This window comes from Vombatus ursinus, unplaced genomic scaffold, assembly GCF_900497805.2.
Source record: "Vombatus ursinus unplaced genomic scaffold, bare-nosed wombat genome assembly UNPS02011014.1, whole genome shotgun sequence".
Taxonomy (NCBI): domain Eukaryota; kingdom Metazoa; phylum Chordata; class Mammalia; order Diprotodontia; family Vombatidae; genus Vombatus; species Vombatus ursinus.
Window position 1 is genome coordinate 12,270,916 of NW_020950792.1, and position 8,553 is coordinate 12,279,468.

Consider the following 8,553-nt stretch of genomic DNA (forward strand, 5'->3'; position numbering starts at 1 on the left):
GTTGCTGTAATCTATTTGATAATATTTTATTTAACATTTTTGCATCTATATTCATTGGGGAAATTGGTCTATAATTTTTTTTCTCTATTTTGACTCTTCCTGGTTTAGGTATCAGCACCATATTTGTATCATGAAAAGAATTTGGTAAGATTCCTTCTTCACCTATTTTCCCAAATTGTCTATATAGTATTGGAATTAATTGTTCTTTAAATGATTGATAGAATTAGCATGTAAATACATCTGACCCTGGAGATTTTTTCCTAGGGAGTTCATCAGTGGCTTGTTCAATTTCTTTTCCTAAAATGGGGTTATTTAAGCATTCTACTTCCTCTTCTGTCAATCTGGGTAATTTATATTTTTGCAAATATGTATCCATTTCACTAAGATTGTCAAATTTATTGGCATATAGTTGGGCAAAATAGTTCCTAATTATTGTTTTAATTTCTCTTCCTTGGTGGCAGATTCACCTTTTTTTATTCTTGATACTAATAATTTGGTTTTCTTTTTTCTTTTTTTTAAATTAAATTAACCAAAGGTTTATCTATTTTATTGTTTTGGTTTTTTTCCCATAAAACCAACTCTTAGTTCTCTTTATTAGTTCAATAGTTTTCTTAATTTCAATTTTATTAATTTTTGCTTTGGTTTTCAATATTTCTAATTTTGTGTTTAATTGAGGATTTTTAATTTGTTCTTTTTTAAGTTTTTTTTAGTTGTATGCCCAATTCACTGATCTCCTCTTTTTCTATTATATCTATGTAAGCATTTAGAGATATAAAATGTCCCCTAAGAACTGCATTCATTGCATCCCATAAGTTTTGGTATGTTGTCTCATTATTGTCATTCTCTTGAATGAAGTTATTGATTGTTTTTATGATTTGTTGTTTGACCCAATCATTTTTTAGGATTAGATTATTTAGTTTCCAATTTTTTTTTATTGACGCAATTGGGGTTAAGTGACTTGCCCAAGGTCAGACAGCTAGTAAGTGTCAATTGTTTGGTCTGAGGCCAGTTTGAACTCAGGTCCTCCTGACTTCAGTGCCAGTGCTCTATCCATTATGCCACCTAGCTGCTCCTCCAATTATTTTTTAATCTATCTTTACATCACCCTTTATTACATATAACTTTTTATTGCATCATGATCTAAAAAGTATACATCAGATTGTAGGTTTATGGTTTTTAATCCATTCTGCTATCTGTTTCCATTTTATTGGAGAGTTCATCTCATTCATATTCACAGTTATGACTACTATATGTTTCTTTCTCTCCATCCTCCCCCCCACATTTATGCTTTTCTTTTTCCTTTCTCCTTTTCCCTCCTCACTAGTGTTTTGCTTTTGACCACTGCCTCCCTCAGTCCCTTCTCCCTTCTATTAACCCCCTACCTTTTCCTATCCTTTACCCTTTCTACTTCTTCCCTCTCTTCTATCCCCACTCCCTTTTCTTTCCCCCTTTCCCTCCCATTGCCTGGAGGACTAGTTAGATTTCTATACCTAACTCTTTATGTTATTCCCTTTTTGAGTCAAATCTGCTGAATGTAAGGTTCAAGCAATGCTCATCTCCCTCCCTTGTTTCTCTCTGCTGTAATAGGTTTTTGTGCCTTTCCCAGTAATGTAATTTACCCTTGTCTGCTTCCTCTTTTCTTAGTACATTTAACTAGATCAGATTAATCCACTTGCTTGGATCCATTTAACCCATTTGGTTAGATTATTTTTTTTCATTAAATCAAAGTCAACTTATATCCACCCCTTTTAAGTATACTTCTTTAACATGGTATAATAACAATACAGTTCTCAAAAGTTCCAAGTGTCATCTTCCCCTGTAGGGATGTAAACCATTTGCCCTTATTAACAACATATTGTGTCTTTCTGTCCCATTTACCTTTTTATGTCTCTACTGAGTCTTATACTTAAAGATCAAATTTTCTGTTGAACTCTGGCCTTTTTATCAGGAAGGTTTGGAAGTTTCCTATTTTGTTGAATATCAATCTCCTTCCCTGAAAGATCATGCTCATTTTCAATCAGTAGTTGATCCTTGATTGCAATCCAAGCTCCTTTGCCTTATGGAATATCATGTTTGATGACCTACAGTCTTTTAATGTAGAAGCTGCAAGGTCCTGTGTAATCCTGACTGTGGTTCCATGATATTTGAACTGTTTCTTTCTGGCTGCTTGCAGTATTTTCTCTTTGACCTGGTAATTTTGGAATTTGGCTACTATATTCCTTGGCATTTTCAATTTGGGATCTCTTGCAGGAGGTGATTGGTGGATTCTTTCTATGGCTATTTAACCCTGTGTCTCTAGGACCTCAGGGCAGTTTTCCTTTATGATTTACTGAAAGATACTGTCTAGGCTATTTTTTTCATCGTGATTTTCAGGTAGACCAATAATTTTTAAATTGTCTCTCCAAATCGATTTTCCAGGTCAGTTGTTTTAACGACGAGGTATTTTAAGTTTTCATCTTTTTCTTCTTCATTTTTTTGTTTCTGTTAAACTGATTCTTGCTCTCTCATAGAGTCATTGACTTCCATTTGCCTAATTCTAATTTTTAACAAATTGTTTTCTTCTATTAGATTTTGTACTTCCTTCACCATGTGGCCAATTGTATTTTTTAGGGATTTGCTTTCTTCAGTGTACTTTTTTTCCACTTGGCCAATTGTATTTTTAAGGACTCTTCTATCTCTCTCATTTGACTTTGAAAATTCTTCTTGAGCTCTTCTAAGAAGACTTTTTGGTCTTCAGATCAGTTCATATTCCCTTTTGAGGTTCCAGATGTGGGTTTGTTGACAATATTGTCCTCTTCAGAATTTCTGCCTTGATCTTCACTGTTCTCATAATATGAATCTATGGTACATTTCATTTTGCTCATGGTGTTTCCTTATTCCCTGACCTTTAAAGAGATTGAGCTCTCCTGGTAGGCATCAGAGGGCACCGACCCAAGCTTCTTGTGTTGGAAGCCTGGGTCTTGGTCACTGACTTTGTGTCCTGGGGACTCTTATGTTGGCAATTGGAGGCTATAGGGTTCTGGCAGCTTACCTGGTGTTGGGCTGGAATCAGCAAGGCTGGGACTCTAGGGCAACTCTAGATTGCCTGCTCTTCCTTTCCTTTCACTTTATTCAGCTCTTTTCAGATGGATGTTTCAGGGGGTTTATCTGCCTGGGGCCCTTTGTAGTGCTGCTTCCCTTATTTTTGCTGAGGCACTGGGACACCTATTTGCTCTAGAATGCCGAGGCATCTGGAGGTTTTCTGAACTGTTTTCCACTGGTTCCCTCACCCTCACTGAGGCACTTGGAGGTCCAGGTGTTGGTGTTTGCCTGCTCCACCACCTGGGTTTCAGGATCTCCTCTTGGTGTGCTAAAGTGGGGCTTTCTGCTAGCTTGCTGGGACACCTCCTGCTCTGTACTGCTCCCCTTCCCCAGGGCAAGAGAGGCCTTTCCAGCTAATCCCTCAAGCTACCTGGGCTACTGGACTGCTGCTTTCTGTCTTTCTTCAGGTTCAGCTGTCTCAGGGTTTTTCCCGGGGCAATATTTTCTGTGCTTTCAGAGGTTGATAGGGGAGGGTGAGAACAACTACCTTTTTCCTCCACCATCTTGGTTCCCACGATTTCTTGCTTCTTTACATAAACACAAACTCATGGGACTGTATACACCATTTCTGTATGATAAGTCACTGAGGAATTTGAAAAATGAATATTGGGTCTTAACTAGTGTCTTAAGCACATTGAGTTATTGAGTAATTAAGAGTCCTACCTCATGTGGAGATTTGTGTTTCATAGTCAACAAAGAGGTCACTTTTAATTTTTAAAAAAAGTGACTCAATAAAATCAACTTTTTTGTGTAAAGTTTTTTTTCCCCTCAATCCCAAAAGAAAAGCAATTTAATTGCTTTTGAACGGGAAGATTTTAGAATAAAGTTGAAAAATTCTACCTAAATCTATTTCTAGATATTGACATAATAGCACTCTGGAATGATGTAAGTACATTTTTACTAATATATTAACCTACTCATCCTGAAGGGAATATTTGGCTCAATATTGATAATTTTGAAATAATGTGAGAAAATTTCATTGACAGAAATTTCCAAGTTCACTTGGCAAACATAAATGTCACTTTCAAAAAAATTATACAGGGTGAATTAAAATCAAATCAAAATAAAACCAATATCAAAATCTACCAATGACCTAAAATTCTTCAAGAGATTGGAATGCTTACGCCTCTTGTTAGGTTAAAAAGCATTAAATTTATTTTCTTAAGATCACAAGTTCAATATGAATTTAAAAAAAACTAAAGCTTTTTAAAATAACTTTCAAAAATAGATGAAAAATGTAAAAGTTAGTATTGAGTTGCACAATTATTTTTATAATATGTGGAAAATACATTTGCTTCCTTTGTGAGCCATAATTGCAAAATTGATTTCTTAATTATACACAGTACATTGATTTACTATTTCTGTGACAAGTGTAATTTTTATTTTACAAATTTCAGTGTTTTAAAGATATTTTATTGTATTATTATCAATTAAATTATTATATACATTAAACAATGTTTATATGAAAAAAATAGCTCTTACCTTGAAAATACAATAATCTATGCCTAGAAGTTTACTCTGATCTTCTTTTGAGCCCACTTCTTAACTGTTTTTTTGTTTGTTTGTTTTGTATCCATAAAGAACACTGCCTTCCTTCCCCTGGTATCTCCTAAGGTTGCAATTTAACATTAACTTTATTTTTTAGAGTTTCCATACTAACTACCTTAGTGAGTGAAATGTAGTATTTCATAGGCCTATATCTTAATATCTTGCTACTTCTTCTTCTATTAGTGAAAGAGGATAAGTCGTCAACAAAGCTATTAGGCAGGAATTTATAGAGTTACTTCTCTGTTCTACATTTCAATCCATACCATTGAATTCTACTGGTATCTTAATCTTAAAAGCATGACCTGATTTACTAGTCATTAAGAATGCATACAGACTAATTTGGTTCTGTAATGTGACTTTACATTCTCTGATATAAAGAGGATAGAACACACTCTGACAACTATCAAGCTCTTCAGCCCCAGGGCAGTATACAATGAATTCATAATTTAATGAAGGAAGTCTAGAATTGCTAGTTCCTCAGAGTAGAGTTCTCTTGACACTGGAATCCTATATGCCATGTCTAATTTGTTTTTCCTCTACTCTGACAACAACATATCTTGTAATGATTACCATGTGTTCTCAAAGACTTTGGACATAAACTCTAGTATGTCTTACCTTTAGAGGAACTGGAAAAAGTGATTATAGTTCCATTAATAGATTTTGCATGCTTTCTAATCACTTAATAATAACCCAAAAGTTACCAACTAATTGATTCAATCCTTCATTGTAGTGATCATAAAACTGTTAGTTGTCAAGTTTGAGGACTAGATCTCAAGCAAAAAGGAATTAGTTAAGTAACTTCTCACATTTTTCCAACTTCAAAAACCTTCATACCACTTGGAATTTAGAAGATTTTCTAAAATAATTTGTACTTTACTCAAGCACAGAAAAGAAATATTTAAGTCTATGGTGGATACTGACATATTTATATAATAATTTGTTAATGTACTTAGAACAAACTATTCTCCATAATAGCAATATGTGCCTATTTCATTATGTATATTTTGTATTTAATTATTTATATAAATACTATTTCCCCCAATAAAAGGTAAGCACCTTCAGAAAAGGGGCCTTTTTGTCCTTTATCCTTTGAATGATTCTGTGAACTCCTGGTTTTGAGAGTTTCCTCTAATTATACAGACTACAAGCAATCCAAAGGAAGTCACTATCATGAGGATGCTAGTAGACTTTGGTTCTCCATTTCTCATCCTTTCATTTTCATCACATAACCTTTCAATTGAATCTTCATTTGATGTCATGTTTTATTCTTGGTCTTTAAAATTCTTAACTGGTTATGAATTGCAGGCTGCAAACTAAAGCATGTCTTTCCATTATCTTCTATATTATAGTTATTTTTAAGCTGTTGGAGAATGTTGCATTTCATGTTTTACTGTCATGTAGCTATACATCTAAAATACTGGAATTAAAAATATAAATATAAGATTATTATCAACAAGATAGCGAATTAGGCATTATCTCAGTCCCCCCCTTCTCTCCTTGCCTTCTGTTCTCTCTCTGTTTCTATCTCTCTCCATCTTTGTCTCTGTCTCTCTTTCCCTTTGATTTTTAGCCATTAGGCTGCTTCTATCAAACACCTAAACTTCTTCACTTTATTAATTCATGGTTTCAGTTAAATTAATCCATTCAAAAATACATATGTCATTCTATAGTGGATTAAATATGAAATAACAGAGGAAACAGAGGTTTGAGCTTCTGAGCACATTGATTTATCAAAAAATGCATGCCAATTGCATAAAAAAAATTGGGTCCAGGCCTCCTCAGCTTGACACTGGAACCCAAATAAAATAGGAGACAGATTTTTGTGTGAGAAGCACAGTTATAAGAAAATGCCTTGTATCAATCTTTGGATCTGAAAGGTTTTCTAGTTAGAATAACCTAGGTCCTTAGTTAACTTTCTCTAAACAACAAGTACAAATGGTTTAGCTTCCCAATCACACGGAGATAAGGTCAAACAATGCAATAAAGTGTTCTCACAATTTGTGTAATTAAATAAAGTTTTCTCAAAGGACAGAAGTTGGATTAGACCAATATTTGAATAGAAAGGGAACTGAGCAAGATCCAGAATTGAGTCACAAGATGGAAACAGTGTGGTTCACTCAATTACCTGAATTCTCTCAACTCCCCACTTTGATTAACAGTGAAGAGGTCAGCCCCCTTATTCTATGAATCATTTAACTATAAGCCCAATTTAAAAGGTTTTTAATGTGCTTATGATCACTATCACCATTACATACCAAGGAAAGACTACTGGAAAGCATCCTCTCATGTAGCTTAGTACATCAATTAACACAGAACCTAAGAACAATAATAATGATATAAAAACTTTGGTAAACAGACATTATAGATAGACTAAGTCAGGCTACAGATCAAACTACTTAGAAGCCTCAAAATGGACTAATTTTGAGAGGGGAGATTTATATGTAGTGAATTTGGTGACCAAGAAAACTCAATAAACATAAACATCATGAAACAAAAAGCCAAGGTAATGCAAGGATGATAATCAGCATTAAATAATGTTATCTTCTTAAACCCTAGTAACCCACTGCCAAGGTCCATTTAATTATCATTTTTACGCTTGCATCCTAAATGTCTCATTCAGTGATCTGGCCCTTCATATCTTCTCTTGCACAATCTGGAATTGGCCTCATTCTCAGAACAATTGTGAAGAGGATTCTGCTTCTCTGGCTTCAGATCAGAATTTTCTAGGTAATTCTGATAAAATCTGCCAATAACAAAACAATACAATTCAGTATAATCTGTTAAATTTTCTAGTTTATGTAGTGAAAACCAGTTCAAACCTTATGCTTCTGATTCTACTAATAACAGAACTAAAGGAATAAAATAAAATTTGAAATCCATAATTGACCCGAGACTTCAGAGAATTTCAAGTTTTTTTGTATCATTTGCTATTTTTATCTTTACCTAAATCCTGTACCTAGTATAAGAATTTTGAAAATAAATTCATGAGAGTCTAACTGATAAAATGAATACATCTGTCTTCTAAAATCATGACAGATATTTGAAAATGGAAAAATAATTTCACTTTCTTTATAATTATCAATGAATACACATCAAATATGTAAAATCTTTTATTCAATTTTGAGAACTTGTTATTAAAATATAATAAAAGCTTGAATTTTCATATAAGATTTTGAGGCAAATCATACAAATATGAATATAGTTCTTTGAGAAAAAGTCTAATCTTGTTGTTTTTTTCCTCAATTCCACTTAATAAGAATATTTTTTCATTTTATCTTTGTCTTATTACTTTGTCTAATTCCCCTTTTAGAAAGCTATCATCTCAACATTATAATTTGGTCACAAATCTAGATTAAAATTATAAGATTTTTCATACTTGTCACACATTATAGTAACTCAGAGATGTTCCATTATGAATCTATTAATTAATAGATTTATTATTATGCTTACATTTCTACTGCTAATCTGCCCAGACTATAGAAATTTGCTATGAAATGAAAAGGAAGGACATAGTTATAGCATTGTCAAGACCATTCCTTCAAGGGCACACACTGACCTGACATATACCATGCCAGGTGCAATAATCCCTTAGGTCTGTTTGATTCTAGGCACAAGTCATATTTGACAGCCTGTCATGACATGTAGTAAAGCTCCATATTGTTTCACAGAGTACCAAAAGCCAGCTTCAGGATTAACCAGGTGGGAAAATTTCCTGTTCAGAAAGAAATTAGCACAATGGGGAAACTGAGTCAATTAATCCTACCTTAGACAATGTCAAAGTCACCCCCATGCCATTTCCAAGGGCAAGATATCCAGTTGTTACATTTCTCTGACTTCAGCATATGCCCTTTTGTACTATGGGCTTCATGACAATTCCAACAACCATCCTGTAATCAAAACTCAAAACAATATTAAATTATAATC